The sequence below is a fragment of the Sus scrofa genome, chromosome 15 (genome assembly GCF_054392235.1).
Source record: "Sus scrofa isolate SSC_HxYL_T2T_F1_AM1 chromosome 15, Sscrofa_HxYL_maternal_Yorkshire_Landrace_v2.0, whole genome shotgun sequence".
NCBI lineage: Eukaryota > Metazoa > Chordata > Mammalia > Artiodactyla > Suidae > Sus > Sus scrofa.
The window spans coordinates 80878356-80899536 of NC_139397.1; the positions used below are offsets into that span (position 1 = coordinate 80878356).

Here is a 21181-nt window from a genome sequence, read left to right on the forward strand (position 1 = left end):
ATCCACAGTTTACTCCTTTTTATTGCTAAGGAGTATTCTATAGTATACTATATATTACAAGGGATGGTATATAGCATAATATAGCATAAAGAGAAGTACCATAGTTTGTTTATACATTCAACCATGGAAGAACTTTTGGGTTGTTTCCAGCTGAGGTGATTATAAATAAGGAGTCCAAAAATACTGGTGGCTAGGACCTTTTCTAATTTTTATTTTTTATTTTTATGTAATGATTATGATTATGATTATGATTTTGCTATTTTTTTTAGGGCTGCACCCATGACATATTTAAGTTCCCAGGCTAGGAGTCAAATCAGAGCTACAGCTGTCAGCCTACGCCACAGCCACAGCAATGTTAGATCCAAGCTGCGTCTGCCACCTAAACCACAGCTCATAGCCAACAGTGGCTCCTTAACCCACTGAGTGAGGCCAGGGATCAAACCTGCACCCTCATGGATACTAGTGGATTCATTTCCACTGCGTCAAAATGGGAACTCCTCTTTTCTAATTTTTAAATATAGGTGATTTACTATTAGAAGGTTTTCAAAAGTCAGATATTTATACAGAAAATGTGACACAAACATATAACTTTCATAGGGTAAGAATTTAAATAAAAACTTTCAATGCCTAAATTATTTCATCAGTATTAGGAGGACAATTATTTCTATTGATACATGGGAAACATGAAAGAGAAAGACTGAAAAATCAAACTTCCTTTAAATACAGATATACATCATAATTTATTTAAAAACATAGGAAGCGAATGGCAATCATTCCCTCTTCCTCTACTCATGATGTATATCAATAACCAATCAAGGCACACTTTGCTGTAAGCCTTGATGTGGCCCTAGAATGCTCAAGACACAGTTCTAGGTTGTCACTGCTACATAATCAGAGCTGGGACTCCAATTGCAACAAATTTTCCATCTCTGGTTTAGGGGAAATTATTTGCAACAAAATGCAATCTGAATAAAATTATTTTAGCTTTAGGGAAAAAATAACTATTTCTAGCACTCTTAATCCTAGGCCTATTACCTTCCAAACGTGTGTTTTTTTTCATAAGATAGAGAAAGAGAAAGAACGACAGTGTAGTTCCAGGCAGCCATTTAGTACCTGAACAAAATCAAAAGTAAAAGTTAAAGAATCTAATCTTGAAAAAAGGGGAAGGAGAAGGAGAAGGAAGAACAGGAGGAAAGAGAGGAAGAAGAGTGGTGGAAGGGAAGGGAAGAAGGAGGAGAAGAAGGCAGAAGAGGAGGGAGAAGGTTACAGTCTGTTGAAAAATTATTAAAATCTTATTGGTTAGCCATTGTATTAAGCTAATTCTTCCAATTCTATATCTGACATTCATTTGTTAATAATTTTTTGTTGTTCTACTTTTATACTACCTCTCTCTTAGACATCAATGTTATAATAGTGTGAGTGCATGCTTGGACTCCCTTATTATATTTCAAACATAAAAATGGAAAATAAAATTTTAAGGAGAAATTGTGGAAAAAAACAGCTACATAGAAGAACCCAGCACCCCACCCCCACCAAACTCCTTCACCCACCCCCACCCCCAATCCCTGCAAAGATCAAGGATTGAACAGCTATTCAGAAACAAAATCAGTTCTAAGGAGTTCCCATCGTGGCTCAGCGGAAATGAATCTGACTAGTATACATGAGGACGCAGGTTCAATCCCTGGTCTTGCTCAGTGGGTTAAGGATTCGGTATTGTCGTGAGCTGTGGTGTAGGTCGCAGACACAGGTCAGCTTTGGCGTTGCTGTGGCTGTGGTGTAGGCCTGTGGTTGCAGCTCCAATTTGACCCCTAACCTGTGAACCTCCATATGCTACAGGTGCAGCCCTAAAAAGACAAAAAAAAAAAAAAAAAAATCAGTTCTAAGAGACCTTGAAAGTGCACTTAGGAAATTTTAGCAACACAGTGGAACAAAACAAACCGAAAATAATCACACAAGAGGACAGCTTCACTTTGGCTAGATCATCCTATCACCCAAGCTGGTATTGTTCAGCACCCAGAAGGAACTTTCCAGACAGAAAGAGTTCCTCTTGCCAGGAAAGGAAGAACAAGGTGAGCAACCAGCTTCTGCATGTCTGTTAGTAATAACCTCTGCTATTATAAAGAACTGCTTTACAGACAAACTAAGCAGACTTCACTACTGACAAAGCCAACAGCCAGGACAGCCTCTAAGCACCCACAACAGATTTCACCAGACTTTGCCTCACAGGAAGTAGTGTTTATTAAAACTAACAGACTGAAGCTGCACAAGTGTTAAGACACTAGCTACGTGAGTCTCTTCCTGTCCCTGTAGGAATTCAGTAATCACACTTGCAGCCAGCTTGAGCTTCTACAGCTACACATGTGCAAGACACCAGCCTAGACGCCCATGGCAATGCTTAAGGATAGATCCTCCACCTGTGCACTTGCATGCCACTGACCTGACACCCATCATAAGCTTCCACTACAGTGCACATGCCTGGGGTTAGCATGCATACTCACAGGTGAACACGTAGAGAGCCAGGCCCCACAGCTGTTAGGGGCCTAGATCAGGTGCTGCCTCCTGTTATGAGCTGGCACCACAGTGCTCACCTGTAGTCAGCCCCCCACTGTGCACCTGTAAGCCCCCAGCCTGGCTCCCATAACTGGCCTCCACTGCAATATGCACACCTGGTGGGAAGAGCAAGTAGCCACAGGAGTGTGCACCAACAGGGCCTCCATAGTTGCCAGTAAGCCCATAACTGGCCCTGGCCCTTGCTACCTGTCCTGGCCCCTGACACTACACTATCTTTACATGCATATTATGCCAGTATCATTACATCCATGTCTGCAACTGGCCCCCGCCACTACATAGGCACTTGCAGCTCACCCCCACAGTCAAGCGTAAGCATGCCACTGGCTTAAGCCACCACTACTACCTGCCCTGGTCCTGAGTCACTGGATCTAGAAGGGCTGCTGAGGACACCAAAAGCCTTTGATGCCACTGAAAACCCCCTGCAGTGCTTGCGAGTTATCAGTGCTATGGTAACTGATAAAAAGTCAAAAAGACATCACGTCCTTGTTGTACTTTGTATTGCCACAGGCTCTGGCACTTAACACCCTGCACCACTAGAATCAAGGTCACAACTTGGTCTTGGACCCCCCAGGTGAAAGACTTCCCTTACTGAAGTTAGTCCATAAAATCTGAACAAGATGATTGCTTCTTCAAATGCTCAGGTACCCATGCAAGGCCACAGGGATCATGAAGAATTAAGGAAACATGTCTCTGCCAAAGGAATACAATAAATCTCCAGTAAGTGGCCCCAAAGAAATAGAGATGCAGGAGTTGCCCAATAAAAAATGAGAAATAATTTTACTACAGAATATGGAAAAATAATTTCATGATACCAACAACATACATGTCCCATCTAAAGATCTCTAACTTAGAAATGCAAATCAAAACTACAATGAGGTACTACCTCACTCCAGTCAGAATGGCCATCATTGAAAAGTCTACAAATAACAAATGCTGGGAGGATGTGCAGAAAAGGGAACCCTCCTACACTGTTGGTGAGAATGTAAAATTGGTATGATCACTATGGAAAAAAGTATGGAGGTTCCTTAGAAAGCTAAGGCTAGAGTTACCATATGAGTCCGCAATCCCACTCCTGGGTATATATCCAGACAAAACTATAATTCAAAAAGATATGTTCATACCTATAATCATAGCAGCGCTATTCACAATAGCCAAAACATGAAAGCAACACAAATGTCCATCAGCACATGAGTGTATACAGAAGATGTGGTACATATATACAATGGAATACTATTCAGCCATTAAAAAGAATAAAATAATGCCATTCACAGCAACATGGATGAAACTAGAGATTATGATAAAGTGAGGTAAGTCAAAAGAGAAAGAGAAATACCATACGCTATCACTTCCATGTGAAATATAAAATAGGACACAAATGAACCTATCTACAAAACAGAAAGGGACTCATAGACATAGAGAACAAACTTGTGGTTGCCAAGGGGAAGGGGTTTGAGGGAGATGGGATGGGAGGGTGGGGTTAGCAGATGTAAGCTATAATACATGGAGAGGATGATCAACAAGATCCTACTGTATAGCATAGAGAACCATATTCAATGTTCTATGAGAAACCATAATGAAAAAGAGTACTTTAAAAAGTGTATACACACACACACACACACACACACACACACATATACACACATATGTATATATAACTAAATCAATTTGGCAGAAATTAATACAACATTGTAAATCAACAATACTTAAATTAAAAAAAAATCTCTAACTTAATCATAACTGCAAGTTCCTTTTGGTATATAAAGGAACATTTTTAGGTTCTAGAAATTAAGATGTGGATATCTGGGGAGTGAGGGGGGGCATTATTCAGTCTACCATAGCAGTCAACCCGTCTCTAACCCAGCTGCCAGCAACCATTGGTAGTTCTGTCCCTATAGATTCGCCTTTTCCAAAATATCATATAAATACAATTATTATACTATATAGCCTTTGTAGTCTAGCTTCTTTCACTTAGCAAGATGTATAAGAGATTCATTCATATTATTATATTTATCAGTAGTTCATCCCTTTGTTTGCTAAGAAGTTTTCTATTGCATGGACGTACCACACTATGTTTAACCACTCACAAGATGAGGGATATTTGTATTGTTTCTAGGTTTTGACAAGTACTCATGTGCAGTGTTTTTCTTTGTGAACATAGTTTTCATTTCTCTTTGGTAAATATCCAGGAATAGGATTGTTAAGTTGCATGGTAAATGCATGTGTGACCATCTAAAAAACTGCCAAACTGTGTTCCAGTGTATCTGTACTTCTTATGATTTTTCTGAAGCACACAGTCACTCACTGCATAAACAATGAAAAGGCATTCATAAAGAAAAAGTGGAGGAAATAGCTTTTGGTTAGATAACACTGTTTGCCAAAGTGACAGGATGAATTCTTAATAGAAAAAGATATAGAAATAAAAATAGAAAAGCACATTTAAGAGACAGGATAAGTAGTTCTAAAGGATCCAACATATAGCTAACAATAATTCTAGAAATAACTTAGAGAATAATAGAGAAGCAATACTAAATAGATAATAGCTGACATTTTTCTAGAACTGAGAAAATATGTAAATCCACAGATTGATAATGCACAAACAGAGTAAAGAGTGTCACAATCAGACACATTATGATGAAAACGTGGGGTATTAAAGATAAGGAGAGGAGTTCCCTGCTGGCCCAGCAGTGAGGGATTTGGTGTTGTCACTGCGGTGGCTTAGGTTAGATTCCTGACGCAGGAACTACAGCATGCTGATGCCGAGGGCACCTCCTCCCCAAATAAAAAAGCGAAAGAGAAAATATTATTATTATTTCAAATTTTTTTTCTTTTTAGGGCCACACTTGCAGCATATGGAAGTTCCCAGGCCAGGGGTTGAATTGGAGCTGCAGCTGCCAGCCTACACCATAGCTCACAGCAATGCCAGATCCTTAACCCACTGAGCAAGGCCAGGTACTGAACCCTCATCCTCATGGATACTAGTTGGGTTCTTAACCCACTGAGCCATAATAGGAACTCTCTTAATTTTTCTTTTTTATAGTTGATTTACAATGTTCTGTCAATTTTGCTGCACAGCAAAGTGAACCAGTTATACATATATACATACATTCTTTTTCTCATATTGTCTTATATCAAGAGACTGGATATAGATCCCTGTGCTATACAGCAGGACCTCATTGCTTATCCATTCTAAATATAAGAGTTTGCATCTACTAACCCCAAGCTCCCAGTCCATCCCACTTCCTACCCCCTCCCCCTTGGCAACCACAAGTCTGTTCTTCATGGAGAAAAAGAAAATCTTAAATTTACCACAAAGAGTAAACAGATTACCTAAAAGAATGAAAATTAAGACTGACAGCAGGAATTTCATCAACAATGACAGAAGCCAGACAATAGTAAAAAAATAAATCTATAACTTTTTATGTGAAATATTAGGACCAAAAATATTTCGGAATTCAGATTTTATCGGAGGATGGAGGTTATGAGAAAATTAATAGGGTCCATATACTGGATATCACATAGCACCCTAAGTAGCACATTTAGTCAGTTCTAAGGAATAAGGCTTAAGTAGCAAGGTGAGAGGAAGGGAGTTGACATTAGGCTCCAGAAGCTTTCTCAGAGATATGAAGAGACAGGGACATTATGGTAGCGAAGAGCTGACAGAACTGTACTACCTTTGGAAACTGCAAATTAGATCACTACTTTGCATGATTTTTTTAAACTTGTTTCTCCAAACTGTTTATGCAAAAAGAGTGTAAAGAGTTAAAGCTTTCAGACCTCTTCTCAAGAAACCCCTCACTGCAAAAATCCTTCTCCTACTCCCTGGAAGTCTACTTTTAAGTGGTTTTGGTCTCCAATTGTAGAACCGTATTTTTCTAATACTTTTAAGAAATGCATTTTACATCACAACCCAGAAATCACTCACACACACATACACACTCGAAATAAATGTTTTAGTAATTACACTAATTATGCGCTAAATACTACACTTTTCATTGTTTTACTTAATTTAAAAAACGCAAGTTAAGATTTACTAAATTGTTTTCATGACATACCAATGGTAGCAACTTGCAGACTGACAATGATCTAGAAATTTTCTACGTACGTATATACAGTTAGCCCTCCACATTTGTGGGTTCCACATCGGTAGACTCAACTGACCATGGGACAAAAATATTTGAAAAAAATTCCAGAAAATTCCAAAAAGCAAAACTTGAATTTGCCATGTGCCAGCAAATATTTACATACATTTACACTGTATTAGATAGCCTAAGTAATCTAGAGATAACTTAAACTATGGAGGAGAATGCACATGTGTATGTTATATGCAAATATAATACCATTTTATATAATAAGGGACTTGAGCATTTGCGGATTTTGGTGCTCTCAAACAGTCCTGGAACCAATCCTCTGCAGATACCAAGGAACAACTGTACATCCTTTTTATATAAAAATGAGGTTAGAGCATATAAATTGTGTCTTTTTTACACTCTTCCTATTCACATTCTTTTTTACATTATTTGTTAAGTCAATAAGTGTCATTAAGAGCTAAAGTTAGCTATATCATCCTTTACATATTTCTCTTATTTATTCTTATATTCTAGAAGAAATAATTTGTAAAATAACTTTCCAAGATATAAAATAGACTCATCTGGTATAGTAGTAACTTTCTTATGTCATAGATCAAAGAGATATTTTAAAATCTTCCCTATGAAATGCTGCATTTTCATATACAGAATTTCCTGTCAAACAGGTCACATTGTCCACATCATGCTTATTCACTAAAATGGAATGGGAGGGTGGAGGTACCATTGCTTGAAAGAGTTATGAGTAATGTCAAGATCTTCCTTTACGCCCCTGCTATGCCCTTTTATGTATGCATGTTGAACTAGACAGCTCACTTATTAGTTTTGTATGTAAAGTTTTAAGAAGTTAATCATAGACCTCTGCTTTTCATAAGAGGAAAATATGACAAAGTGTTTCCATTCTATTCAAAAGCTGCAAATAAAATATTAAAAAATTCTACTAAGGTTGTGGTATAATTTTATTAATAACTTACATATACCAAGTAGAATGTAATTTTTATTTAGAAAGAATATGCATCTATGAATTTTAAAATGTAACATTTGATAATTGACATAATAGTTTAACTAAGGTAGAACACTTAAGAATAATAAATAACAGAGTTCGCGTAGTGGCTCAGTGGAAACAAATCCGACTAGGAACCATGAGGTTGTGGGTTTGATCCCTGGCCTCACTCAGTGGGTTAAGGATCCAGTGTTGCCGTGAGCTGTGGTTGCAGATGCGGCTTGGATCTGAAGTTGCTGTGGCTCTGGTGTAAGCAGGCACCAACAGCTTTGACTAGACCCCCTAGCCTGGGAATTTCCATATGCCCTGGGTGTGGTCCTCAAAAGACAAAAGACAAAAGACAAAAAAAAAAAAAAAAGTAAAGAAGAAGGAGAAGAAGAAATATGATGTACATCTTACATTAAGTCAGGTTTTTTTTTTTTTTTTTACTTTTTATTTGGAAATGACTTCAAACTTACAGAAAAGTTACAAAACAGTAGAAACCACTTAGTGCCAAGACTGTGGTTTCTAAACATCGTTCTCCAATTACAAAAACCCAAGTGCTCTAAAGAAACAGCAGATTGAAACAGGAAAAATACAAGACAAGCCAATAATACCAGAAAGCAAGGGAATGCTCATAAACCAAAAGGATGGAAGCATGTCAGTACCACAGGAGTCTACCAGAACTCCAGACAGTCAAAGCTGGAAGTATGTGAATGACAAAGAATATATTATATTATAACCCAAAGAATAAAATAAATATTAATGAATCAATATACACATAAATAAAAGATACATAAACAAATTGGGGAGAAGAATCAAATCTTCCTTCAGCGGAATCCAAGTAACATATGTAGCAACTAACCTGTCCAGAAAGTGAAGTTTAACCTGCCCCCTCACCTTACCTTTGAGAGTGGGCTGGAGTTAGTGACTTCCTTCCAAATAGGGAAAAGTTGGAACTTTACATAGGAGAAACCTGGCAGATATTTCCTTAACCAAGATATTAGGTTTACATCACTGGAGTTGATAGTATATACTCCCTGATACAATGTGATGAGAAGAGTACTTCAACTCTGCAGTATTCTTTCTACAAAAACCATAACCCAGGAGTTCCCATCACAGCTCAGCGGTTAACAAATTCGACTAATATCCATGAGGACTTGGGTTCGATCCCTGGCCTCGCTCATTGTGTTCAGGATCTGTTGCTGCCGTGAGCTGTGGTGTCACAGACGTGCCTCGGATCCTGCATAGCTGTGGCTGTGCCACAGGCCAGCAGCTACAGCTCTGATTCGACCCCTAGCCTGGGAACCTCCATATGCTATGGGTGCTGCCCTAAAAAAGACAAAAAAAAAAAAAAAAAAAAAAAAACCAACCCAAAAAATCAAAACAAACAAACAAGAAAACCATAAGCCCTAGTCTAATCCTGAGAAATACATTAAGACAAACCAAAATTGAGAGATATCCTAGAAATATTTCACCAGGACTCCTCAAAACTGTCAAAATCATGACAAATAAGGAAAGACTAAAACTGTCACAGACCAGGGGAAATTGGAGAGACTAGTATCCATAAGGAAGAGGGTTGCTGGTGTTGAACAGGTTCGATCCCTGGACTCGCTCAGTGGGTTAAAAATGCAGTGTTGCCATGAGCTGTGATGTAGGTTGCAGATGCCGTTAGGATCCCGTGTTGCTGTGGCTATGGTATATGCTGGCAGCTTCAGCTCCAATTCGACCCCTAGCTTGGGAACTTTCATATGTCACAGGGGTGGCCCTAAAAAGACCAAAAAAAAAAAAAAAAATTGAGTATTGAGTTTTGATGCTACTAATTTTATAGCTTGCTAGTTACTAAATTATTTTACTGTTTGGATTAGTTTTATTACTGATTCTCTAGGGCAGGAGTCTACACAATTTTTCTGTTCAATATCTGAATATTTTCAGCTTTGTGGCCCAAACAATTTTTCTTTCTTTCCTCCCTCCCTTCCTTCCTTCCTTCTTTCTTTGGCTGTGCCTACAACATGTAGAAGTTCCCAGGCCAGGGATCAAACATATGCCACACCAGCAGTCACAATGCCAGATCCTTAACCCACTGCACCACAAAGGAACTCAGGTTCATTCAGTTTCTGTCACAATTACCCAATTCTGTTAGTGTAGAGCTAAAGGAAAAAGTAATACACAACAAAATGATGTGACCATATTTGGCTCTCGGGCTACTTTTCTGACCTTTGTTCTAGGGTTTTCCACATATACTATCATAATATATGCAAATATACTTTTACTTCTTAATTTCAAATTGTTACGTCTCTTCTAAATGCTCTTATTTAATTGCATTGCGTAATATATGAGGGCAGTAAAATGAGGGCAGTAGTAAAATGAGGGCAGTAGTAAGGTTACTACTGCCTTGTTCCAGATGGTAGAAGTAAAAATGTCCCTAGTGTTTCCCACTAAGTAAAATGGTGTTAAGAAAATATCAATTCCTTCACACCTGTCAGAATGGCCATCATTAACAAGTCAACAAATAAGAAATGCTGGAGAGGGTATGGAGAAAATGGTACCCTCCTACACTGCTAGTAGGAATGTAAACTGGTACAATAACTACAGAAAACAGTATGTAGGAACCTCAGCAAATTAAACATGGAACTATGGTATAACACAGAAATCCCACTCTAGGGCATATATCTGGACAAACCTTTCCTTGAAAAAGATACATGCCCCTGAATGTTCACTGCAGCACTATTCACAACAGCCAAGACATGGAAACAACCTAAATGTCCATCAACAGATGATTGGATTAGGAATATGTGGTATATACACACAATGGAATACTACTCAGCCATAAAAAGGAACAAAATAATGCCATTTGCAGCAACATGGATGGAACTAGAAACTCTCATACTAAGTGAAGTAAGTCAGAAAGAGAAAGACAAATACCATATGATATCACTTATATCTGGAATCTAATACACAGCACAAATGAACCTTTCCATAGAAAAGAAACTCATGGACTTGGAGACCAGACTTGTGGTTGCCAAGGAGGAGGGGGAGGGAGAGGGACAGACTGGGAATTTGGGGTTAATAGATGCAGACTATTGCATTTGGAGTGGATAAGCAATGAGATCCTGCTGTATAGCACAGGGAACTATATCTAGTCACTTATGATGGAACACGAAGGATAATGTGAGAAAAAAAATGTATATATGTGTGACCAGTCACTTGCTGTAAACCAGCTATAATGGAAAAAATTAAAATCATTTAAAAAGAGAAAATATTAATTCCTATTTTGTTGAGTGTTTTTATCAAATGTTAAAGGTTGTTGAAGGTCATTTTAGCATCTACATATGATTTGTCTCCCTATATTCATTAATATGGTATACAACATTAATGGATTACCTAATAGTCAACTAATTATGTTTTCCTTGAATAAATCCCACATGGTCATAGTACCACGTATTATTTTCTTAATATGGTATTAAAATTGGTTAGCTAATGTTTTATGCAATAGTTTGCATCAGTACTTATAATTGATATAGGTCTGTAATTTATTTCCTGTACTATCTTTCAGAACTGGTATTATCTACTTTCAGTGGTCTGGAACAATTTATAGAGCACTGAGATTGCTTGGTCTTTGAGTGTTTCATAAAATTTCCCTGGGGAACCATGTGGAACTGTTTGTTGTTGTTGTTTTTAAATAAGGTAGTTCCTTGATGTCTTTCTCTGTTTGTTCTATAGAAACTGCACTATCTCAAATGTGGTCAATATATTGATAAGCTTGTATTTACTTTGGAAATTATCCTTTTCATCTAAGTTTCAAGTGTATTTTCAGAGAAGTTTACAAAGTAGGAATATATATATATATATATAATTATTATTATTTTAATCTTTTTAGGACCACACTGGCAGCATATGGAAGTTCCCTGGCTAGGGGTCAAATCAGAGCTGCAGCTGCTGACCTATGCCACAGTCACAGCAATGCAGGGATCTGAGCCACATCTGAGACCTACACCACAGCTCATGGCAACGCTGGATCCTTAAGCCACTGAGCGAGGCCAGGGATTGAACCAGCAACCTCGTGGTTCCTAGTTGGATTCATTTCTGCTGTGCCGCAACAGGAACTCCCTCCCTGGAGTTTTAAACTCTCAAGAGTTGTCCATGCTGAGCCTCAGCGATTCATTGATTAAAGTTCTGGTTTTTCCTACCTGGCCCTGTTTCCTATAGTGGTTTGAGATCCAGAGTCTCTGCTTCCATAAACTACAACTTCTTATGTTCAAATGTCTGTCTGTTTCTCCAGTCTTGGTGGGTAGTGGTTTGCCTTCTGTCTGCCCCTCTCTTGTGGATCCAAGAAAAGTTGCTGGATTCAGTCTGTTCAGCTTTTTACTTATTGTTAGTATATATTGAGGACTTCTTTTTTTTTTTTTCCCCACTGTATAGCAAGGGGGTCAGGTTATCCTTAGATGTATACATTGCAGTTACAGATTTTTCCCCCACCCTTTCTTCTGTTGCGACATGAGTATCTAGACATAGTTCTCAATGCTATTCAGCAGGATCTCCTTGTAAATCTATTCTAGGTTGTGTCTGATAAGCCCATAATGAGGACTTCTAAGCTCATTATGTGAAACTGGAAATTGGAACCAACACACTTTTTCTTGATTTTTAACAGGAATATATGGTTCGATTCCTAAGGACTGGAGACTTGTGTCATTTGTTTTTTCAAAAATAAAGGTAATTAACTATTCATTTGGAAGAAATGATGGATTACAAATTCAAAACATTTTTTTTAATTCAGGAAAAGGGAAATATTCTCTTACTACTACTTTAAACATTTTTTTTAACCTTAAACATTTTTAACAGTTCTATCTATAATTTAAAAATCTACCATATATTCTATTTATCTTAAAAGCATTTTTCTTTTTTCGTCTTCCTTATATTAATTTGTTCTTTTCCACTACACATTCTTTCCCTGCATAAAATATGTTAGGAATATTGCAAAGATAGTCTGTGCCAATTTTGCTGTGAACAAAGCCTAAATTCCAAATGTGGTTCTGATAGTAAGAAAGTAAAGTTTTCAAAATAGGGAGTAAACAGTTTTATCAATGTCTAAGAGTTGCTTTAGTCTTACTTCAGTTGACTTAGAAATGCTGTAATATATTTACTTCTTTCTATACATTTTTCTCTCAAAAAAAGAAGAAATGGGAGTTCCCGTCATGACTTAGCAGTTAACGAACCCAACTAGCATCCATAAGGATTCGGGTTCAATCCCTGGCTTCACTCAGTGGGTTAAGGATCTGGTGTTGCCATGAGCTGTGGTGTAGGTCATAGACGTGGCTCAGATCCCATGTTGCTGTGGCTATGGTGTAAGCTGATGGCTACAGCTCTGATTTGACCCCTAGCCTGGGAATCTCTATATGCTGCTGGTGCAGCCCTAAAAAGACAAAAAAAAAAAAAAAAAAGAAATGGTAATAATTTCCACGTGGCTTTCTTCCAAGCACATTACTAAACACTAACTAGTCTAAGACTAAACACTAACATTTTCCTTTCTGGACATTATCAAGAAGAATTATTAAAACAACTTAAAATCTTCAAACTTTTTAGATATAAATTTTCATATACCCAATTAATTTTTAATGCTATAATTTGATTAGTCTTTCATTTATTCAGATCAAAAGTTATTAATAAGGCCTATTAAAATCCTGATATACAACTTCACAAAAATAATTGTATTTTAGAAGTACTCTAGCAGTTTGTATTACTACAACTAGTAGCAAAATTCATGTACAAGGAAAATATTTGTTTATCAACCTAAGGAAGTGAAAGTCTAACAAAATGGTCATGTCAATTTATTTATAAGACTGTTCATGGACACAGTAGGAAACCCAAATACCTATTAAAATTATATATTTTCATTCATATTCTCTGACGCCAGAATGAAAACACATGTTCAATACTTCGAGTAACTATCTGAGATAAAGTTCATAAGATTTAAAAATATCTTACTAAATGGACCTGAAAACAATGAAATAATCACTTTCCTGAGAAAATCCTTCCAATAAATTTAGGCAAAATTAACTGTATGCAAACAAAACAAAAAAAAATTACTGAATATCCCCTAAAAACTAAATTTAAACACAATTTTTATTTTTTCATTTTTTGCTTTTTAGGATTGTACCCATGGCATATACAGGTTCCCAGGCCAGGGGCTGAATTGGAGCTACAGCCACTGGCCTACACCACAACCACAGCACGGGGTCCGAGCCCGCATCTGTGACCTACACCATGGCTCACAGAAACACCAGATCCTTTAACCCACTGAGCAGGCCAGGGATCGTAACCACATCTTTATGGATACTAGTCAGATTCGTTTCCACTGCACCACAATGGGAACTTAAATTCAGAGTTCTTAGCTTTGAAGACAGCAATATTAAAACCACAACAACAAAATCAACAACCATCACCAATATATTTATAAGATATGCTAAAGCTAAGAATTACAAACATTAAACCTAAGTGAAATATTTAAAGTACATCACCATTTTCAAACCTTTTACGATGACATAACAAAAAACAATGTAGGATTTCTTCTACATTGTCCACAGTAAACTTACCAAGAGTGGCTAAGGCTCCATGGTAGAAAAAACTACACCGGGGAGATCTCCTATTAACTCAGCAGGTTAAGGACCTGATGCTGTCTCTGTGAGGATATAGGTTCTATCCTTGGCTTCACTCAGTAAGTTAAAGTGTAGCTGGAGTGTAGGTTGCAGCTGCAGCTCAGATTTGGTATTGCTGTGGCTGTGGCGTAGTCCCCAGCTACAGCTCTGATTCGACCCCTGGTCTGGGAACTTCCATATGCTGTAGGTGTAGCTATAAAAAGGAAAAAAATTAGATTGGACTTTGGGATAAAGAACAGGGTTATATACAGGGAACTATATATCTAGTCACTTGTGATGGAACATGATGGAGGATAATGTGAGGAAAAAAATGTATATATATTTATGAGTGTGTGTGTGTGTGTGTGTGTGTGTGTGTGTGTGTGTGAGACTGGGTCACTTTGCTGTGCATCAGAAATTGACAGAACATTGTAAATAAACTGTAATAGAAAAAAATAAAAATATTACCAAAAAAAAGAGAGAGAGAGAACAGGGTTATATAAGAAATTAAGCATATATGTAAATAAGTTCTCCTGTTGTTGTTTTGGCCACAACTGTGGAATGCAGAAGTTCCCAAGCTAGGTATCAAACCTGCACTGCAGCAATGACAATGCTGGATCCTTAATCTACTGAGCCAAGAGGGAACTCCTTTATGTTTTTTTTTAAATTACTATGATATACAAAAGTATTGATGAGATAATTTTATTTTTATTTTGATTTTGCATTTTAGGGCTGTACCTGTGGCATATGAAGGTTTCCAGGCTAGAGGGCTAATTGGAGCTACAGCTGCCGGCTTACAGCACAGCCACAGTAATGTAGGATCCAAGCGGAGTCTGCAACCTACACCACAGCTCATGGCAATGCTGGATCCTTAACCCACTGAGCAAGGCCAGGGATCAAACCTGCAACCTCATGGTTAACCAGTCAGATTTGTTTCTGCTTCACCACAACTGCAACTCTGAGATATTTTTAAATACCTGAAATATATTCACAGACTTTAGTAAACTGCCAAGAAAGGGAAACAAGAACAGTGGAGAAAGAAACTAAGGTAATTCTTGGCAGGGTGGTGGTATTATGCTGTCATATAAAACAAAGCTGGATAAATATATTGGGTGATTCTGGAGGAAATAGTTATGGTTCCTTATAATTGAGTAAGCAGGTAACAGAAATGTGGAACAGTATTTATACACATAAAATGTTTAAAAAGGGGCTAAACAATATTTAGTTTTCGGCAGTTTATAGTTCTAAATAGTTCCATTTTCAAAACAGAAAATCTAGAAATAAATCCAGTATATATTTGAAAATTTAATGACAAAAGTAGTCTTTCCAGAGTTCCCAGTGCAGCTCAGCGGGAACAAACCTCTAGTAACCATGAGGATTCAGATTTAATCCTGGCCCTGCTTAGTGGGTTAAGGATGCAGTGTTGTGGCGTAGGTCACAGACACAGCTTGGATCTGGCATTGCTGTGGCTGTGGTGTAGGCCAGCAGCTATAGCTCCGATTGGACCCCCAGCCTAGGAACTTCCATATGCCACAGGTGTGACCCTAAAAAGACCAAAAAAAAAAAAAAATGAGTCTTTCTAATCACAAAGAATAGATTATTTAAGAAACACTACTGACAAAACTGGCTATCTATTGAGAAGAAAATAAAATTGGATCCCATTATTCATATACGAACACTAGTTTAATTAATTAAACATAATATTGTAATCTAGGATACTACATGATACAAGCTAGGGATAAGTAATACCTTTTATACTAAGCTAGAGTCCCAAAAAGTTATAAAGGAAATTATAGACACATTTTACCATATGGACATATCTATAGCAAAAGATAATAAGTAGCAAGGTCAACAGTTGAAAAAGAGAAGGCAGGACAGAGTAGTAATATCTATGACATTGAAAAGAAAGAATAAACAACTAATATAAATAGGTATTTAGAGAAAAAAGTACTTTTGATTGAAAAATTAAGATGAGGAGTCCCTATTGTGGCACAGCAGAAATGAATCTGACGAGGAACCATGAGGTTGAGGGTTTGATCCCTGGCTTTGCTCATTGGTTAAGGATCCCGTGTTGCTGTGAGCTGTGGTGCAGGTCACAGATTCGGCTCGGATCTGGTGTTGCTGTGGCTGTGGCTGTGGTATAGGCCAGCAGTTGTAGCTCTGATTAGACCCCTAGCCTGGGAACCTCCATACACCACGGGGGCAGGCCTAAAAAGACACACACACACACACACACACACACACACAAAAAGACCAAAAAAAAAAAAAAAGAAAAATGAAGGTGAATATGCATATTGAAATTTGATGTTATTTTATAAAATAAATGGAAAAAAATCTCTATACGAGTATTTCTCTGCAAGTGTGTGTTAAATAACTATTCTTTAAACACTGTACAACTGCAGAAAAATGCAGACAGATACTCACAAATTTTGCAAGAATGTTTATGGAGTAGGAAATAGAGGTGAGAGAGCAAATTTTAAAAGCAAAAGGGAAAAAAGGAAAAGAACAGGGAAGAAAAGAGAAAAAAAAAGAAAAAGGGGGAAAAGCAAAAGAAACAGCCTATCCTAAAATAGCTAGGATGTATGACATAATCACATAATACATAGTTATAAAATTGTACACAAATATGGACATAAAAAAATTAAGACTAAAAAGGACATTGCAACCACTTTTGCCAGAGGGATTATTCAAGGAATTTATATAAGTATTTAGATGCTCTTCTGTTTGCAGTCTCACAAAATACAGTCCAAAGTGGCCACAGAGATTATTATTAATCTAAAGTTGTATGTATATATTCAGCTTGACTGTATGAAAGGAACAGTTCAATTTGGCTTTATAGTTTACTCTGGGGGTCAGCAAGCTTTCTATCAAAAACCTATTAGATATTTTAGGCTTTCTGGGCCATACTGTCTCTATCACAACTACTCAATTCTGCTGTTATAGGGTGAAAGCAGTCATTGACTGCAATTGTCAATTTTATGTGTTAAGTTGGCCAGGCTAGAGTATCAAGTCATGTAGTCAAATGATAATTAGGCATTGTAATGAAGATATTTTACAATTATAGATAGATAGGCAAGTATTGTATACTATTGGTTCCATTTCTCTGGAGAACCCTAATATAAAGACAATACATAAAATTCTGGGCCTGGCTGTGTTCCAACAAAACTATTTACAGTAATAGGTAGTGGATCAGATTTGGTCTGTGTACCATAGTTTTAGTATTAACAATAATAAAAGATAGTTGTTTTTATTAAAAACTGTATGTTTTAGGCAATATGAAAAGTGCTTCACATATGGATTCTAAGTGCCCCGTAAATTGAGAATTATTCCTGATCAGGATAGATGTTCTAGAGTAACAATGTGAGCGGGAATGATCTTCCTAGTACCAATGAGATCTGGACCATAAGCTTAGGTATAAGAAAGAGTTCTGAGAGAAGGTTTGCAGATGGTATTTTTAAAATCTGTTTTTATATTGTTTTATCTATTAGCTTAAAGCATCAAAAGTTATTTCTGAATATTCGACAGAAGTCAACCAACAGAATGCTTTGAATGCTCATTTATTAAATGTGACAACTTTCCATTAAACTTGATGAAGGAAAAATTTAAATTAACAGAACTTTTTTTTTTTGTCTTTTTAGGTTGCACTCCCAGCTTACGGAAGTTCCTAGGCTAGGGACTGAATTGGAGCTGTGGATGATGGCCTAAAATCATAGCCACAGGAATGCCAGATCTGAGCCATGTCTTAAACCTAAAAAGCAACTCCAGGCAAAGTGGATCCTTAACCCACTGAGTGAGGCCAGGGATTGAATGTGCATCCTCACAGATACTAGTCAGGTTTGTTACTGCTGAGCCACCATGAGAAATCTTAATTCACCAAATTATTAAATCATGAGGTTATTATTTTGGGAATAAAAAGAATTTTTTACATCAAAGATTTAAAATAACAGACCTGGAGTTCCCGTCGTGGCGCAGTGGTTAACGAATCTGACTAGGAACCATTAGGTTGCAGGTTCGGTCCCTGCCCTTGCTCAGTGGGTTAACGATCTGGCGTTGCCATGAGCTGTGGTGTAGGTTGCAGACGTGGCTCAGATCCTGCGTTGCTGTGGCTCTGGTGGAGGCTGGTGGCTACGGCTCCGATTAGACCCCTAGCCTGGGAACCTCCATGTGCCACAGGAGCGGCCCAAGAAATAGCAAAAAAAAAAAAAAAAAAAAAAAAAAAAAGATAAAATAACAGACCTTTTAAGTAACATATTTCCTAGGAAAAATCCTCAATTAGAGGCTTTTTTAAAAAATGAAAGAGAATTCTAACCTATCAGGTAGGCGAGGAAGTACTTAAGCATAAGAACAAAGGGTTGTTATGATCATGTTATGACCAACAATAGACAAATTTACAAAGTAGAAGAGAAAAAATTAATAATAGTAAAGAAGGCCTTAATTTAGAAAAGAAGCCACCTTCGAAAATGGGAACTAATGTGTTGGTGTGGCAAGTGGAGAACAAAGATATTTAGATACAAAAAGGTATGTCAGAGTTGGTCATAAGGAAAAAAAGTTGAGCAAAGGAAGGTCAAGTAGGGGAACTCTAAAAAAGGCAACCATTGGGTCTCAATTGGCCAGAACAGTTCTAAGTTTAAATCATTTTGCCTGTCAAATCACTGATCTTGATTTTAAGTTCATAAAATATAGTCTAGATTGTACCTATTTGTATCCATGATCCCTACCAAATTGTCTTTAACACAGAAAATCTCAATAATTATCAGCTGATAATGATAATTATCTGGAAACTCAAATCACAGAAAGCACATTAAAAAAACAATATCAATTAATAATAATTCTTAAAGAATAAAAACATACTTATGAGTGGTCATTATTTACTAGCATTAATAAGAAATTAGAGTCTGGAAAGTCTGCTTAGCATATGAAATTGGTGCCAACTCACCTCTGTTGATATTTTATAAGTGTTGGTTGGGGATGAAGTGATAATCTGCCAAAATCTGAATCATCCTTGCCAGGTTTGGGGGTTCTGTAGAGAAGACACCTTTACCAGGTCTGACTGCCATAGCTCAGGAAAATGGTGCGGTCATTCCTCTTAACGTAGAATGTACTTGAGATGTTTAAGGGACCTATGTAATAAGGTCCAGAAAGACAGTATTAGTAGTGGTTTAGATATGGAATGTAATAGTTAACAATTATGGAATGCTTAAACTATGTTCTAGGCACTGATGCATTAACCCATTTAATCTTTTCAACAACCCTATGAGTTATAGGTACTCCAACCCACATTTTATAGGAAACCTTGGCTTGGCAAGGTTAAGGAATTGCTCAAGATAACAAAGGGAGTAAGAGGCAGGGCTAAAATTTGAACCCATGCAGCCTGTGCTCAGGGTGTCTATGTTCATAACCACAATGCTACAGGTAGACTCAAACAGTTGGAAGAAACCTGGGCAAATTTTCTATAAAGAGCAAATTAATTTTCTCAAACAATCCCTGTTCACTTTATTCCATATTAGATAGTCTTCAACTCACCTTTTTTTTTTTTTTTTTTTCTTGGTCTTTTTAGGGCTGCACACACGGCACATGGAGGTTCTCAGGCTAGGGGTTGAATAGGAGCTGCAGCTGCCAGCCTACACCACAGCCAGAGCAATGCCAGATCTGAGCCTCATCTGCAACCTACACCACAGCTCATGGCAATGCTGGATCCTTAACCCACTAGGCGAGGCCAGGAATCAAAGCCACCTCCTCACGGATACTAGTCGGATATGTTAACTGCTGAGCCACAATGGGAACTCCTTCAACTCACATTTTAAAGAGATAGAATGGCATTTATATGCCAACTTTAAATAATAATTATCTTTAATATTTTACAATTTACAATAGTGAAGAATGAACAGTCTGTTAGTTTCTAAGACAGAGGGATGATACATTTCACCCTCCGGATGAAATAACAAAAACCACAAACTTCATACTACATTTATTGAAATTACTTGGATCTAAAGAATTGCTTAAACAACCTAATGAAAATAGGTCAGTGTACCAATCAAGTGTAATCAGTATGCCTCCAAGTTTCAATAACTTAATCTTTACTGGTGAAGAACTTTGATGTTTGGTACATTATTCAAAATCCACATATTCACCTAAATTCACCGAAATTGTGGCTTTTTCCTCTAATCTACTCCTTTTCATTAGGATTCTTTTATATCTTGGTTTACCACATTTACAGATTTCTGAAAGTTTCGTCTCATTCTCGTCAGGCCATTTACCTCACAATTTTCCTCTCTAAATGGATGAATTCTTACTGCAAAATCTGTAGCTACACTACCAAAGATTAGTAAAACGATCTTAAAAGACTTGTCTAAGAAACTACACCACCACCACTGAATTACAACCAGTAACAAATGGTCCGGGACAAATCCACTCCAACCTTTAAAGGAGAGGGTTCGGATACACAGGGCAGACAGGGAATGGGAGGAGGGGAGGTCGGAAAAGGCAGTGTTTGATTCAAGTCAATAAACATTGACTGCGCCACTCCTCAAGCGGAAAAAAAAAGGGGCGGGGGCGGTATTTTGAGCAGTGGGCCTTGCAGGTTTGCAGGAGGAGGCAAGAGCCTGTGCCACGGACTTGGGCTCTGGAGAACGGCAGGGCTGGATACCAGCCCTTCGCCAAGCCAGGCGAGGGCGGCCAACTAGGGCCGGGCCTCCAGCGCCCAGCTCCCGGCGCCCGCACCCTCGCAAGCCCGCCGGCCGACCAGTCGAAGCCGCTTACCGATGGCGCCTCGCTGACTCCCCAGGGGCAGCCCTTCAACGGTTGCCGCAGTCAGAGCACCACCCCGCGGTGGGGTACGTCGAGTCCGCCCGCAGTTCTCGGGTCCGCGGAGCTTCGCCACTCTCGCGAGAAGTCGGCGGAATCCGCGAAGT

The 21181-nt window shown here is 37.9% G+C and overlaps 2 protein-coding genes across 2 annotated transcripts in view; one reads left to right on the forward strand and one right to left on the reverse strand.

The window, feature by feature from the left end:
• BAZ2B (bromodomain adjacent to zinc finger domain 2B) overlaps window positions 1–21173 on the reverse strand; it is a 394559-nt gene extending 373386 nt beyond the window's left edge. Inside the window, 2 exon segments of the mRNA NM_001445102.1 lie at window positions 19207–19390; window positions 21030–21173. The gene's annotated coding sequence lies outside the window, so the exon portion shown is untranslated.
• The window catches only part of DAPL1 (death associated protein like 1), a 933549-nt gene that overhangs the window by 832585 nt on the left and 79783 nt on the right, over window positions 1–21181 (forward strand). The window lies entirely within an intron of this gene.